The sequence below is a fragment of the Sminthopsis crassicaudata genome, chromosome 6 (assembly GCF_048593235.1).
Source record: "Sminthopsis crassicaudata isolate SCR6 chromosome 6, ASM4859323v1, whole genome shotgun sequence".
Taxonomy (NCBI): Eukaryota; Metazoa; Chordata; class Mammalia; order Dasyuromorphia; family Dasyuridae; genus Sminthopsis; species Sminthopsis crassicaudata.
In genome coordinates, this window is record NC_133622.1 from 196719335 (window position 1) to 196736438 (window position 17104).

The 17104-nt window shown below is 40.4% G+C and overlaps 3 non-coding genes across 3 annotated transcripts; 1 reads left to right on the forward strand and 2 right to left on the reverse strand.

Moving 5' to 3' along the window:
• Positions 1-2747: 2747 nt before the first annotated feature.
• TRNAT-AGU (transfer RNA threonine (anticodon AGU)) lies at positions 2748-2821 on the forward strand. The gene has a single exon. It is a non-coding gene; the product is annotated as a tRNA-Thr (tRNA).
• A 3420-nt stretch (positions 2822-6241) lies between these two features.
• Positions 6242-6313, reverse strand: TRNAA-UGC (transfer RNA alanine (anticodon UGC)). Its single transcript has one exon. It is a non-coding gene; the product is annotated as a tRNA-Ala (tRNA).
• Positions 6314-11907: 5594 nt separating this feature from the next.
• On the reverse strand, positions 11908-11979 carry TRNAA-CGC (transfer RNA alanine (anticodon CGC)). The gene has a single exon. It is a non-coding gene; the product is annotated as a tRNA-Ala (tRNA).
• Positions 11980-17104: the final 5125 nt, after the last annotated feature.

Below are 17104 nucleotides of genomic sequence, written 5' to 3' on the forward strand. Positions count from 1 at the left end.
GAAATGGCAAAACACTCCCAAATCTCTGTCAAGAAAATCAAAGATGGAGTTACGAAAAGTCGGACGCGACTGAACAACTAAAGGAACGGACGAAAAAAGAAGAGCAAGGCTTAAAGGAGGGAGAAATAATTGGCAAAGAGACAAAATAGCCTTAAATCTGAAGCCCAAAATCCCAGCTCTGACAAATCCAAGTCCTTCGAGGCTAAATATAGCGTTATTTGAAAAGGGTCTCAGGTAACTCTTTAAAAATACAAGAGTCAGAATAATTGCTAACCTACTTTGATTAGAAAGTTTCAACACTTCAGTAAAATCTCTAACCTGAACAAAGTGGTTATTGAGTAGAAAACTGTCGTTTGGCTCACTTTTTCGTCATTTATTATTTTTTTTTTAATACCTCCCTTCTGCCTCCCCCCCACCCCCTTCTTATTCCTTTGAGTCTACTAGCTTTATAGTTGTATCCCTAGCTCCAGGGACTGAACTGTTCGTTTCTGTGTTTTGCAGCGGGTTTTTGTTTCCAATTGTTAGCTGACCGAGTTTCCCGGACGTGGTGGATCCGAAATCTGCTTGGAAAGGGCTCCAAAGAAGGGCCTGTCACCCCTGGGTAAAGGCGGAAGGTTATTTCCAAGGCTCTCCCAGACTCCGATTTCAGGGGATTTTTTTTCTCGGCGAGTGCCTGCTTGCGCGTAGGGCCAAGCACAGGGCTTAGGTGGGCTAGCCGTGCTAGGGGGTGGTAGTGAAGAGAAAGGGGAATCAAAAGTGGAGGATGCGGGCATCGATCCCGCTACCTCTCGCATGCTAAGGGAGCGCTCTACCATTTGAGCTAATCCCCCAACCTTAGTGTACGCTTAACACCGTAATCCTAACAGTCTCTTACAAACTAGTGTCTGGGATGTCACTCGTGAATGATCCTTAGGTCCAGGGGCGATCCTGTGGTCGAGTGGGAGCCAGACTCGGACTTGGGGGCTGATGGAAGCGGGGATAGCCAGGACGAGGGCCGCACTCCCTTAGGCTCCGTCCCAGGACACTGTGTGCGATGGTTGCCGGGCTGGCCCACTGGTTCTTTGGCGGAGCGAGGAACGCAGCCCCGGTTGGGTTGGCGAGGACTCGAGGTCCCAGGAGTTCCCTCTAACACCGGGCAGGGGCTTCTTTCTGAGGCTGTGAGCCGAGGCGTTTCCCAAAGTTCGGAATAGGAGAACGTCCGGTCCCGGAGAGCGAGCTGGGGAGCGCTTGTGCGGAAGCTGGCGGCGGAGTCGGAGAGAGGCAGGGACAGGCAGACAGTGCCCCGTCTACTCCCCCGAACCCCGATTTCTGCAGAGCAGCAGGAGATAAGGGAGAATCCAGCGCGTTCCTGAAAGGGACGCAACGGAATTGAAAATCGGGCTCAGGAGGTGGTCGGGCTGTTGCCCCCCGAGTTCGTTGCCACTTGTTACACAAAGCAGTCAACGGCTGCTCTCTGTCGGTTGGCTGAGCGGACGAAGGCTCTCTCCGGGGCTGCTGCAGAACCCACCGCGTTCCAACCCCCCCCCCCCCAAGTTTAGTTCCGAAACAATTAACCAAAGGGCATGCAGGATCTTTGCAGAGGAGAGTCTTTCGATTTTTCTTTTGGAGCCGTCGCCTTCAGGCTGCAGAAGCCCCAGCTCCGGGCTTGTGCAGGTTCGGGAGAGGGCTGCTGGCCACTGTGGGCGCATTTGCTCAGGATGCCGTGCCGGAGAGAGAGACGGGGATGGGGACTCGGGGAGAGGATGGCTGGGCTTGAGGTTACTCGTTCGGTCGCGGAACCAAAGAGAACACTTTTCCTTGGGAAGTGGAGAAAACTGACGGTTACAGCTCCTCTCGCTCCCTCTCTTAAACACAGATTGGGAAAACAACCAAAACGAAAACAGATGGTCGGGGCGGGGCTTCCTCTGGAAACTGTCACCTGATTCTGCTGCCAGGACCAGAGAAAGTAAGTGTCCCAGAAAGCAAAAGGAAACTAGCCACGGGCTACCTGCGAGCTCCTTTTAGAGATCTTCCCAGATCTTTCCCGCAGTCCCCACCGTCCGAAGGAAAAAAAAAAAACAACCCTGAAAGGAAAGCGGTCACAGAAGGGCGCCAGAAGGAGCGGCCGGGTGCGGGCGACTGTCGGGGGCACGCGCAGCGTTCGGGACGGAGCTAGCTGATGGACGGGAGGAAGGCTCCCTTAGGTTCTGTCCAGGGTCGCGGAAAGGCAGGGAGTGGGAGCGTTTCTGGTTTTCGCCTTTCCAGCTCTCGTTCCGGCCCGGCCCGGCCCAGCGTCGGGGTGTCGGGCGGGGTCCAGTCGGCTCCGCCTCAGTGCTCGGTGCCCCTTGGAGTACACGGGAATTGGCGCTCTTGCTCGTTTTCAGCCATTAGCTGCGGGCTGTCCCGCACTGCCGGGGTCGGGGCTGCGGGCGAAGGAGGGGCCGGATGCAGAGAGCAGAGGGTCCCTGGGTAGGGCGAGTGGTGGAGGAGAGAAGCAGAGGAGAGAGGAGAAGGGGGAGGGGAGTGCACGGACTAGGGAGCAGGAAGGTGCGGCTGAGGCGTCGGCGTAGTAGGCCTGGGAAGGGGAGAGGGAGGAGTGGGCGAGTTGTGTGGGGGCGGAGCGGGAAGGAGAAAGGAAAAGTGCAAGCGATTTTGGTGTGCGCGGGAAACTGGCAGGACAGGAAAGGGAAAGTCAAAGCACATCTGGATGGAGGCTTTCTTTTTCCTTTTTTTCTTCCTTGCTTGAATGGAAAAGCAAGTAAGTTCTTGGCTCCGTGGCTTAGTTGGTTAAAGCGCCTGTCTAGTAAACAGGAGATCCTGGGTTCGAATCCCAGCGGGGCCTGAATTTTCTTTCGTTCTCCTCACTTGTTTCCTGAGAGAAAGAAAGTAATATTCCTTTGAGGAAGGAACAGAGCTGGAGCGGACGTCAGTGGTCTAGTCAGTACTATTAGGTAGCTGATGCTTTTCTAAGAGTTTGGAATACAAAGGAAAGCAGAATACAAATCTCGCACTCTCCCGAGGTGCTTCCTAGAGAGGACCTAGAATGAAGAAACTTCAATAAGAGTGAACTGGGGCACAGTGGGAGCAAGGAAAGGAATAAAAACTGTTGAGCACAATACTCGATAGGGGAGAAGGGTGTTAGCTCAATGCGAGCAGAAGTTGAAAAGAAATAATATAAGGCTGGAAAGATAGATTTGAGCCAGATTGGAGAAGGTCTTGAATGCCAGTACCTGGAGTCTAAGACGTGAATTAATCGTGGGGGAGTCCCTGGAGGTTTTTGAATAAAGGACCAATCTCTCAAAAAAAAAAAAAAAAAAAAAAAAAAAAAAAAAGCAAATCATCAGATAACTAGTAATCATAGGAAAACATGCCTAAAGAAAAGTAGCAACTGGTGGAAATCTGAATAGCTGGCCTTCCCTTCAATAGGCTGATCCATGAAAGTTGGCAGAAGGTATATATTTAGAAGGGAAGGTAATTTAAAAACAAAGATATTGATGCTTTTTAAATGCAAATTTAAAAACATTATTTGGGCTCTAAGGAAGCTAAGAGTTCCTTATCAAATGGAAGATTTTCAAGAAGAGACTGGAAGCGGACTTTGGAAATATAGATTGGATCAGACCTTAGAACTGTACGACGGGATAGTGTTAGAATATAGTAGGTATAAAAGACTTTTTATTTAAGCAAGGCAATTAATTTACATCACAGAAACAATACCAGTTGACTCAACTTCATTCTAGATTTCCCCGGAACACCTAGATTTTATGTTTGTACTGTTTTTATAGATTGTAGTAATGTTTTGATGTTATTTGAAAAAAGTATAAGCTAAAGCATTTTTAATGTAATGTTCAAGATGTGAACATTGTTAGGTGTTAGGTAGAGCCTAGGGTGATAGAACTCGAGCTCGGGAATAAATAAACTGTTTTCTTTTAAAATCTCACGACAAAGGTTGGTTTTCTTTAATTTTTCTTTCTTACAAAACAACAAGCTATAGAGGAGGGAGTACTTCAGGAAATGAACGATTTTTAAAAAATGAACAGGCCATATTAAGCTGGAGACAAAGTCTAATAACCCTAGTGTGTAGGATGAGAAAGAACTGAAGGATTTTTTTAGATTACCCACTAGATGGCAGACTTAAACAGAAATATAGAAACTTACTATTAGTCAAATTGAATGGTCCAGATGCGTTTCAATCTCTGTGCTGTATGTGTTAATATCTGTATGTTCCGCTCAACCAGAGAATGTGGAATCATGAACTTCTAGCAGGACAGCGCAGGAATCTGCTGAGATATGTTCTAAGTGCACAGTAGGCCGTAGGTGCCTATAACACTGGCCCATGTTCTTGTCAAAATCCATGAAGAAGAAAGAAACTGTGACTGAACTCAACCATTAAACATGTCTTAAAGCTGTTGTCTTTACTAATACAAGAAACATTGCTACAACTCCTCTTTGCATATCCAGCATTTAGCAGAGTACCTCGTTGCCTTGCCTTACCTCCTATTGTGTGTAGAACTGGGAGTGAGACATGAAAAAAGCAAAAAAAATTTTTTTCATATTTCTTAATGTAAAATGGCAATTATGGCCTGAAGACACTGCTTCTCACTTAGCAAGCAATAGAATCAAACATGGATAAAGCCAGAACATGCTATTCTATGGTAAAGTCACTGGAGTTACAAAGGAAAGTTTGAAAATACTGAGGGAGAGGACACTGCTAAGCATCATCAGGCAAGATTCCCCGGGGACAGAGGCGCTTTGATGGGTTTGATGAGAAGATGAGAGTGGAGGGCATAAGGAAGAGTATGAATAAAGGCAGAGAATAAAATAAATCCACATAACTCATCACAATAAAAATTATAAACACAAACTGCAGACCCTGACACCCAGCCAGAAACCTTCCCATGTTTGTGTTATAGAATTGCTGCTGCTTCAGTCTTCACACTAGATGGTAGAATCTCAAAGTGTGATAATGATATGAGGCCAGAACATGGAGCGATGAATGTCTTAAAAGATCTTCCCAATGCTTGTTAATGAAGCTGCTCTAGTCATTCACGCTTATTAAGTTCTAAATTAACCTTATTCTCATGGTGCCAGTATAACTAGAGTAGGGTTTCTCAATTTTTTTCTATCTGAAACCCCTTTTCTTTGATAGTTTGATTGATATGACATTGAATAAGCAAATTAATGTAGGCAGAATTGTCACTTTTATTATTTTGCTTCAGTTTACTCATGAGCAATAAATATTTCTCCAGTTTAGATCTATATTTGTGTGAAAAGTGTTTTGTAATTTTGTTTATATATCCCTAGGTGTGTTTTGGTAGATAGACCCTCCCCCCCCAAGTATTTTTTGTTGTCTGCAATGATTTTAAATGGGATTTCTCTTTCTATTTCTTCCAGCTAAGCTTTGTTGGCTGCGTTTATTTTATATGAGTTATGTGGATTTATTTTATGGGTTTATTTCATATTCTGCAACTTTGTTAAGTTGTTTTATCTAGTTTTTAGTAAGTTCTTTAGGGTTTTCTAAGAGGACAATTGCATCCTTTACAGAGAATTTTTATTACTTTGATTTCTTTCTCTTAATTCTTTAGCTAGAACTCTTAGTATAATATTAGTAATAATGGACGTTCTTGCTTCACCCCTGATCTTACAGGGAATGCTCCAAGTTTCTCCTTACAGATAATACTTGCTCTTGGTTTAAGATAGATACTGCTTGTAGTTTTAAGAGAGGCTCCATTGGGATTCAACTTCAAGGAAGGTGAGTGTGTGTACCAGAATATAGAGAGTTCAAGGGTAAGAGCCTTATCTTCTAGGCCCCTTCTCAGGCAGCTAAACAGATCACTGGAAGAGTCAGCACGCAGGGTATTTTGCAAAAGAATCTGTTCCCACAGTATTTCCTTTCAAAGCTAATCACTAAAATGATCTTATTAGTAAGAAAAGAAAGTATGACCTCCTCAAGGCACCTGGCATGGTTGATATAGACCTTCTAAGAACCTTCGGAGCCCATATCTCCCAACCACTCCCTTTACCTTCTTTTTATAAAGAAAATGAATCCCAGAGACCTTTAATGATTGGTATCAGGTTCTACTAAGACGAACCGCGAGAGCCATGATTCAAATTAACTAAATTAAACTAACCGTAATTCAAAATACAGCAAGTTGTGCACTGAAACTCTTTAGGTATATCTTAACAACTCACTCTATAACTTGTTTCTTGCGGCATATTGGGACAAGATAAATTGACTTAAACTAAGTGACCCCTTAGAGACTCGTGGAGATGCCGGGGATCGAACCCGGGGCCTCACACATGCAAAGCGTGCGCTCTACCACTGAGCTACATCCCCATTACGATTCCTAGCATTTATTCTTTCCCTAAAATGAGCATTTATTTATTTATTCATTTACTTATTTATTCATTCATTCAATCATTTATTTATTTATTTATTTGTTTGTTTGTTTTTGTTTATTTTACTCTTGGTTGTATCATTAAATTAGGTGAGAATAGTATTCTTCAAAAATTTTAATAGCAACATTAGGGAATATATAAGGTAACCACGGAAATGAAACGGAGGACATTTTCCATTGCCTTTCGTCCGCCTGAATTCTGAATTTTCGAAATGGAATCGAATGAGCAAAACAAACAAACAAACAAAAAAAACCAAAAAACAAACAAACAAAAAAACCCAACACTTTTTTTTTTTGAATTTTACCTGGGAAACACTAAAGATTTTTGTCAATTTCGTATCCGATTTTTGTAATCCCATTTGGGATTTTCTCGGCAAACGTGGGATTTCATTCTCCAATCCAGACTATAGTTGAGGAAACTTCAAGTCAATAGGGTTGAGACTTGCTCCGGGTTTCACTGGTAATAGGTATGTCAGGCTGACTCAGGAATGAGCAACTTAACTGGCCCAAAGAAACTTTATTCTGGGAGAACGGAAAGGGGAAAATCCGAAATTGAACTATATATAATTAGAAAGCTCGAGCTTTCGCAGAAGAAGAGACGAGAAAATTATTCTCCTTTGTAGGAGTTTTAGGGAGACTATGGAGACTAGGGACTATGGATGTGTGTGTGTGTGTGTGTGTGTGTGTGTGTGTGTGTGTGTGTGTGTGTGTGTGTACACAGAGTATATATATATATGTATATATATGTATATATATATATACACACACACATACATATATACAGGTATACATAGATCTATATGTGTATATAGTTATATATATGCATATATATATACACACACATACATATATACAGGTATACATAGATCAATATGTGTATATAGTTATATATATGTGTATATATATGTATATATATACACACACACAGAAGAAGAAAAATAGAGGGAGAGAGAGAGAGGTGTGAAAAAAGAGACAGGGAAGGAGGAAGAAGACGGGAGTGGGAGAAATCTAGTTTGAAAGATTGGATAGTTTTGCTTCATTACTTCCCCCTCCCCCCTTTTTAAAACAAGGGGTGGCTTACCAAGGACGAAACAAAATTATTATTTCGGAAAAGAAAGAGAAATGAAAACAAAGAAACCAAGAAAACTACGAATCTTAAAAGGACACTTTATTGTGGCAGCAGAGCAAGGATAGATAGGCTTTAGAAAGATCTCTTAGGAAGTTACAGAACCCGTGAGAGAGGATGGAGAAAGAAGGACCGAAGGTTTGCCTCAGGGTTCATCTCCAATCTCACAGCCCAGAGGTCTATTCACCACCCTTCCCCGCGCTTTCCTAGCCCTTCTGCGGCTTTTGGTACTTCCTCTTGGACCGGTTAATGTCCGTTACGCCTTCTCTCCCGGAGTAGCGCTGGAGCCTCGCAGGTGTGAAGAGGAGCTAAGGTGTCCTTGCTGAGTGTGGGAAGTCAGAAGGAAACGCAAGCCTTCGGTTTGAGCTTAAGTCCCGAGAGGCGGTGGGGACTAACTCGGGGGAACTTTTTGTAAGTCTAACTCCTGGAAGCGGAGCACAGAAGTCAGGGCTGGGAAAATGAGCTGAATGCGCGGGGTTGACCTTATGGAGGGGAGAGCTGGGAAAAGACGTAGGGAAGAACCGAAGAGGCAGAGAACAGGAAGACTGGTTAGCGAAACACGTTGGTAAGTGCGAATCCACTTTGCAGAGTCCGAGAGGAACAAAAAAAAAAAAAAAAAAAGGCTGAAGCCACGTTAGCTAATAAGCAGTCGAAGGTACTAATGTTCGAACTACAGAGACTGCTTTTTTGATCGTGCTTACAGCAGAACCAAGCATGGGGGGAGGGGGGTCGGCAAATGTATACCTTACCTCTAGCGGGCATAAATCCCCTGGGCACCCTGACGAGACTGTCGTGGGCAGGCTGAGAGCTGTAATTTTGGATAAATAAAAGCTAAAAAAAAAAAAAAAAAAAAAAAAAAAAAGCAATCAAAGGACATAAATCCCTTCCCAGGACTCGAAACAGCGGAACACAGGTTTTTTGGGACTAAAGTGGATTTCTCTTTGCATCCCATTCTTCAGCAGCTGGCCTCTGGAAGAGATATGCTCTAGACTGTTCCTTTATCCCCAAAGAAAAGATCTACCTCTCGGTTTATGGGAGTTTGGGATTAGCAGGTTTTTCGACGGTTGTCCCCATTACCAAGGTAATGGTTCCCAGGAGGAAAGGCGCGACTCTAATCCTACTTTGGAATTTTCTTAGGTTTTAATTTTGTCCCATATCCATACTGACACTTTATTTCTTCTTTGAGGTTCCCTGGAAGAGACTGTAATCTGTGGCCACAAACTTTGCCATTTTTAAATTTTGGTGATTTTTTTTTTTTTTTTTTTTTGGTCTTTTCTAGTCTCAATTTGACCCAAGTTACCATGTTTTCTGGCGTCTGTGGCAAGATCTGTCAGCGCTTCGGCTGTTAACCGAAAGTTTTATGATAGTCAAGTCCACTCAGGGACGTTTAGAGATTTTTTGAAGTCTTACCTTTTTAATTTTGTTTTGCTTTTCCATTTTTCTCCTTTTTTATTTTTATTTTTTAAAGACTCTGCCCGAAAATATCCCTGGTCTCCACTCCTGAAGCTCGCTACAGTGAAATCCGAATAAGAAAACTGCCCCTCTTCACTGCAATTAAAGACCATCTCATTATGAATGAATGAAAGGGCAGTTATTAGCTTACAGCAGTAAAATTTGATGTATTTTTTAATTGAACAAGGCGTTCTCTGCTCTAAAAGCAGAGCAAAAAAAGGCTAGCGCCACTATCTCTTTGGCTAATAAGCAGTGGAGGTTACTAATGTTCGAGCTACAGAGCCTGCTTTTTTTGATCGTGGTTACAGCAGAGCCAAGCATGGGGGGCGGGGGGTCGGCAAATGTGTACCTTACCTCCAGCGGGCATATGTCCCCTGGTCACCCTGACAAGGATATTAAGGTAAACGGCACGTCTAGGAAATTGGTGACCAGGGAGGACTATTTTGTTCTGGGGAGTGGAGGAGAGAATTGGGGACTGTGGATTGGAGAAATAAATTGCATTCCGGGCTATAGGTATGAGGTGAAATGGCCCAGGTGAATAGCAGTATGGGAGTGTAGCCGAAGTATGACCCTAGGAGCAGCTATTCTGGGCTAAGGGGTTTCATTTGTACCCAGGCTCCATTCATCTGGATTGGACCCTACAGCAGATGCAATGATTAGTGGATAACTATCCACAGAAACTGGATCCTGGTTTTGGGAAGGTGAGGTGTTGGAGGTGCTACGCCCAGAGAAGGAACACTGGGAAATGAGTGTAAACTGTGAGCATTTTTGTTTTTCTTCCCAGGTTGTTTTTACCTTCTGAATCCAAGTCTTTCCGTACAACAACAAAAAATTCGGTTCTACACACATATATTGTATCTAGGATATACTATAAAATAGTTAACATGTATGGGACTGCCTGCCATCTAGGGAAGGGGCTGGAGGGAAGGAGGGAAAATTCGGAACAGAAGTGAGTGCAAGGGATAATGTTATTAAAAATTTACCCATGCATATGTAGTGTCAAAAAAAAAAGTTATAATTATAAAAGTAATAAAAAATAAACTAATTTTAAAAAGAAATAAAAATAATATTCTCAGTTTTGGACAAATTTGAGTTTAAGGTTCCTGAGGTCTCTAAACAGGGACTATTTTGTGTACTGTTAGATAATGTTGCAGACATTGAATAGTGTTAAGACCTTATTCTAATACACACTATTTTTTGTAACCATGGATAAGTCATTCAACTCTTCAGGGCTCTAGGAAACTCTCAAAGATGTTGTACGGAAAGACTTGGATTCAGAAGGTAAAAACAACCTGGGAAGAAAAACAAAAATGCTCACAGTTTACACTCATTTCCCAGTGTTTCTTCTCTGGGTGTAGCTGATTCTGTCCATCATGGATCGATTGGAACTGCATTAGATCTTCTCTATGTTGAAGATATCCACTTCCATCAGCATACATCCTCGTACAGTATCATTGTTGAAGTGTACAGCGATCTTCTGGTTCTGCTCATTTCACTCAGCATCAGTTGATGTAAGTCACTCCAGGCCTCTCTGTATTCCCCCGTTGGTCATTTCTTACAGAACAATAATATTCCATAACATTCATATACCATAATTTACCCAACCATTCTCCAATTGCTGGGCATCCATTCATTTTCCAGTTTCTAGCCACTACAAAAAGAGCTGCCACAAACATTTTGGCACATACAGGTCCCTTTCCACTCTTTAGTATTTCCTTGGGGTATAAGCCCCGTAGTAGCACTGCTGGGTCAACGGATTTGCAGATTTTGATAACTTTTGGGGCATAATTCCAGATTGCTCTCCAGAATGGTTGGATTCTTTCACAACTCCACCAACAATGCATCAGTGTCCCAGTTTCCCCACATCCCCTTCAACATTCATCATTATTTGTTCCTGTCATTTTAGCCAATCTGACAGGTATGTAGTGGTATCTCAGAGTTGTCTTAATTTGCATTTCTCTGATCAGTAGTGATTTGGAACACTTTCATATGAGTGGAAATAGTTTCAATTTCATCATCTGAGAATTGTCTCTTCATATCCTTTGACAATTTATCAATTGGAGAATGGCTTGATTTCTTATAAATTAGAGTCAATTCTCTATATATTTTGGAGATGAGGCCTTTATCAGAACCTTTAACTGTAAAAATGTTTTCCCAGTTTGTTACTTCCCTTCTAATCTTGTTTGCATTAGTTTTGTTTGTACAAAAGCTTTTCAATATGATATAATTAAAATTTTCTATTTTGTGATCAATAATGGTCTCTAGTCCTCCTTTGGTCACAAACTCCTTCCTCCTCCATAAACTATCCTATGTTCCTCTAATTTATTTATGATCTCGTTCTGTATGCCTAAATCATGGACCCATTTTGATCTTATCTTGATATGTGGTAAAACTGAGAATATTATTTAGCTTACCCCCCCTATTCAGATAGACGTCTCCCTTCTTTCTCTGTCACCTATTTAACTAGCCTCTTCATGGGTCTAATAGACAAGGCAGACAAGGGAGACAGAGTGAAGGGAGCTGTACCACAGACAGACCCTTGGGAGAACACATAAGGAGTAGGAGGAAAAGACAAAAAGATAGGGAAAGTATTGAAAGAGTGGGATTGCTGTCTTTGAAGCAGTTATCAGGAAAATCAATTGTGGTTGCCTCATTTTAGGAGGAACATTGACATAAGTGAGCATGAATAAATTACTCTGTCCCAAGCAACTCTAAAAGCCGGTGATCTGTATCAGCGGGAATTTCAACATCTGGAAATTGAGTACGTTTCAGGGCCGAAAATGAAGTGCACAAGTTGTGGGAAGAACTTTAAGCGAAGCTGGAAATGACAGGCGAGTTTATTGTGCATGTGTCACTTTGAGGACACTGGAAATACTTGGCTTGGAGAATAGATTTCGGGGTGCGCATTTCCAAAGGGAGGGGTAGTCATCAAAAAGCACAAGAAACAAATAAATCTGGAGATGCCGGGGATCGAACCCGGGGCCTCATACATGCGAAGCATGCGCTCTACCACTGAGCTACATCCCCAGCAGTAAGAACACTGGCAGAACAAGAGCCTCAGATGTGCTCGATGTGGTGATCTCAGTCAATTTCCTGTTTCTACCTTCACTGTAGAAGCTAGACCCGCGGCCAGATAGGTGGCTCTGAGAAGTGACAGTCTGTGGCCACGGACAGAGGATTAAGGTGAAAGACGAGGCGCGTGGGATCTGTTTTGCGGCTTCTCCCAGATGGGTTTCCGGTGTCCGATCACATCGTTTATGTTTAAAAATCTTGGTTACAAAACGCAGAGAAAATTGTAACCTAAAAGAGAACGCGGGACAGAGGGGAGCCTGGTGACGTTATCGCACGCGAAGGAGGAAGCCCAGGCGACGTTCGTTGGCCGGGGAAGAAAAGTCATGGTTGTGGTCGAGAATCGAACGCCCGCGGTTGTGCATAAACAAAACACAATTATTTCCATGCACAGTTCAAAGGGGAAGGTTGAAGGGCAGAGTTCTTACGTCCTTCCCTTCCCCCAACACGCGGTTCCTTCCGAGCGTTTTCTTTTAAGCTCCAGCACCCACACCCTGGATTCAGGGACCCCTGATGGCTTCATGCAAGACTTTATGCAGGTGTAGAACTGTGGCAGGCCCGGCAATCCGAGAACTGCCCGCGTCCTCTGCCAGCTGTGTGACCGTGGAAAAGGCACACCTCTTCCCGCCTCCCTTAGCTCTATTACCTCCAACCAAACTTGTGCAGTGCAGTGATGAAGAGAGCCATCTACACCCAGAGAGGTCTCTATTATTTGCTTGCATTTTGTTTTCTTTTTCAGTTTTTCTTTTTCTTCTTGATCTGATTTTTCCTGTGCACCAATATAACTATAAACATGTATACATATATTGTATTTAACATGTATTTTAATATATTTAACATGTATTGGACTACCTGCCAGCTAGGAGAGGGGGTGGGGAGAAGGGGAACATTTGGAACAGAAGGTTTTGCAAGAGTCAATGTTGGAAAAATTACCCATGCATGTTTTGTAAATAAAAAGCTTTAATAAAAGAAAAAAGAGAATTACAATGTCTGACCAATCAGAGTTGTACAAAGTCCTAGGTGCTCAGAGGCAGTTATTTGGGGGGGGGGTAGGGAATAGAGCTGCTCCGTCTCCCAACAACCACCTTGTAGACTTCAAAGGGTCAGAGGACTTGGACTTAACATACCCCAGCAGCATCCCAAATAATGGTTACTGGTAGCAGTATTTGCGTCTAGAACCAAGGAGAAACTAGATACATGGAGGTAAAGCAACTTTATAATTCTAGAAAGAATCCAGCAGAGAGTTATTCAGTACCCAAGTGGAACATCTTGAAGCCTATTTAAAAAAAAAGAATTTCCAGAAGCTACGTTTTCTTTTTCTCCAACATTGAACCCATTTTCTCTTGTATTCTGTATGTAGACTGTTGCAGATTTAGGAATGAAGGTTAGGTATATATGTACCAATCGTTCCTAGTATATCATCTTAGTAAATACACTCTTCTAAAAGCTAATAAAGCCTGATTTAATAATTTATATCAAATGATAACCCAAAAAGAAAAGCATGGATTGGAGCTCATGAGCTATAATGAAAGGGAAAAAATTGCACCCTTTCTGATTGTCCCTGGAACATGAGATAAAGAATAGCTGCCTTTTGAGGGCTTAACTTGCCAGTGAGAGTGTAATTTAAAGCAATAGTTTTGAAATTCTGAAGAAGTGAAAAATAGATTGACAGAACACGCAAACTTTAATATGTTTTATTAATTTTATATTATTTATTAGTATTCCTGTTATATGATTTTAATTTTTGGATAAGATTTGTAGTTTGATTGGTATAGGGCAATCATATTGAAGATAGTACCTCTATCAATATGGACTATCACTTGCTATACAGCTTATAGTATCAGAGAATCAGAGATAAATGAAACAAAGTTTTCAAAAATGAATAGTCAATTCAATTCAATTTGCATTTATTAAGCTGCTACTATATGTATAGCAAGCACTATATTAGGCATTGCAGATACAAAGGGAATTAAAAAAAAATCCTATCTTCAGAGAGCTTATAGTTTACAGAAACCAGATAACTAAGGCAAAGACAATTTAGGAGAAGGGGAGAACAAAGAAAACTGAATTTCTTGTAAGAAGTAGCACATTAACAGAGACTTAAAAGATGCTAAAGTTATGAGGACAACTCTTTGAGATTGGAAGGATTCAGCTTTACATAGGCACATGGGTAATGGAATTCCAGATTCAGAAAATAGCTATTTGGCCAGTTTTAATAGAATGCTGAGTGAATGAAAAATAACTGAAATGCATCTGAATGAACAGAGTAGATGAAGATTGTAAAAACTTTAAATATTAATCTGAAAAGTTTGTGTTTTATTTATGAGGGAGCCATTGGTTGCTTAAGAGTCTGCAATTTTGTGATATTAAAAAAACAATCACTTTTTCTGTAATTACATACGCCTTTTGAAGCTTTCATGCTCTGATATTTCACTCTTTTTTAATTAAATCTTTTTATTTTCAAAACACATGCATGGATAATTTTCAACATTCACCCTTCACCCTTGCAAAAACTTGTGTTCCAAATTTTTTCCCTCCCTTCCCCTGCATGAATGAGTATCTGGAGATGGAATGGTTAAGATTATGACTTTGTCAGCTTTGGAAGGTAGGAAAAACCATTAATGGTCCCATCACTTATTGCCACTGAAATTTTTGAGCAGGAGAGTCATCCAAAAAGACCTCTGCTTTAGGGAAATCATATTTTTAGCTTTGTAAGGAATCATTTAGAGCAAAAGTTCTAGAACATTTTTGTTTCATAGAATGCTTGGACAATATGCTGAAGCTTATGGACCCCTTATCCATAATAACATTTTAAAATAAAATATATAAGATCACAATGATAGCAAAAAAGTTAATGGAAATAAAGATGTAATTTTTTTTCCTACTTGACTTTAAAAATCTATCCATGGACCTCTAAAGGGACAATGGACTCCAGGTAATAATACAGATTTAGAAGAATGGGAACTTGGAAGCTACAGGTCCAAATAAGAGATGGTTCCATTAGTTCAGATAAAAGAGGATTTGGATCTAAACTAGAGAACATTGTACATAGGAACAAGAAGATTATGTTGATCAACTGTGATGGACTTGGCTCTTTTCAACAATGAAGTGATTCAAGGCAATTCCAATAGACTTGTGATAGAAAGTTCCATTCATATATCCAGAGAGAGAATTATGGAGACTGAATGTGGATCAAAGTATAGTATTTTCATCTTTTGTTGTTGTTGTTGTTTGTATTTTGTGTGTGTGTGTGTGTGTGTGTGTTTTATGATTTTGTTGCCTCCTTGGATTTGATTTTTCTTGTACAACGTGACAAATACAGAAATATATTTAGAAGAATGGCATATGTTTAACCTATATTGGATTGTTTAATATCTAGGGGAGGAGAGCTGGGGGGATGGTGGGAGAAGAATTTGGAATACAAAAAAAAGTTTTGCAAAGGTGAATGTTGAAAACTATTTTTTGCATGCATTTGGAAAAATAAAAAGCTATTTAAAAATGAATTTGTCTCGATTATCACAAAGTTTTCTTTCAGCACTAATGTTTTGTGATGAAATTTATGTGCTAAACTGACAATATCATGTATGGATTTAAGGGCAACTCCTGAATTAAGGAATGAAGGACCTGATGCACCTTCCCTCACACACGGCCTTCAGCAGTCAGCTAAACCTTCTTTTACAATGTCAGCAAGTCCAGAAGGAGCCAGAGGCAAGAGAATGACCATCATTGATTAGTGCCTTTTTTACAAAAAGTACTTCAGTTCTATTTCCATAACCAATCAAAGAGACTCTGTGTGACTTTCAGAACTAGTTACAGAATATCACTGTTTGCTCTAAATCTGTGCAAGGTATTTCCATTACATATCATGATACCTTTCAGGAAGCAGGCTCCTCAGCCTCTTCAAGATGGGGAACTGCCTCCTTCCTCCCACCTGATGCACCTTAATATATATAATCAAATATATATCAAATCAAATCAAATATATATAATCAAAAATACATGATCTTTGGAATATTTTGCTCTCTTTGATGTCCCCACTACCATCATGATTACAGAATAGGATCATAAAGAATATAGAGATATTCTGCGTTTGTATTATTTGTATATTTTGTTTATCTTAGCAAAATATCCTCTGTTTTTGGATCCACTGTCTAAAGAAGTAATTTTTTTTAAAGAAAAACAATGAATATATTTAATCATGTTAAAAACAAAAACATCCAAAATCTGATAATTATCTCAATAGATACAGAAAAATCTTTGACAAAATACAATATTCATTTATGTTTTTAAAAATCCCTACAAAATATAAAGGACAATTTATTTAACATAAAAAGTATCTAAAATCATTTGCAACTAGAATGTACTAAAAACTTTCCCAATAAATACAGGAGTAAAGCAAGGAAAAAGTAACCTTATTTGCTGATGACATACTTAGAAAATCTAAGATGATCAAATATAGTCAGTGGGATTCCTCAGAGTTTTAGCAAAGTAGTAAACTAAAAAATAAAAGCAGCAAAACTAATAACATGTCCATATATAGTAATAATAATAACAAATGTAATAATAGGAAAAATTGCATTCCAAAAAACTACAAAATGAATAAATATTAAGGAATCAATCTAACACTTTCAATATTGTGTAGATATAATTTAAATTTGCTTCCTAAAGAAATAAAAAATGATGTAGATAGCTTGAAGGAGTATTCAGTTTTCATGGCTGAGATATGGAAATTATTGCCATCATAATGCTACCAAAATTAATTTAGTTTGAATAAGTAATATCCATACAGTGCTTACACAGTGATTGTACAAAGTAGGCATTGATAAATGTTTATCCATTCCTTTTTCTGTTCCCTTTTGTTATATTAGTTAAATTAGGAAAAAAACCCTTTAGAGAACTTGATATAATAGTAACAATATCAATAGAAGAAACAGAAAATCAAGATGAAGAGATAAAAATGAAGGGGTCAGTAAGGGAGAATAGGATTTCCAGGATTCAAACTATAATATAAAGGAGCAATTATTCGAATAATTGGGCACATATTTTTTTCCTAAATAGAGAAATATATCTATAAACAGATTAT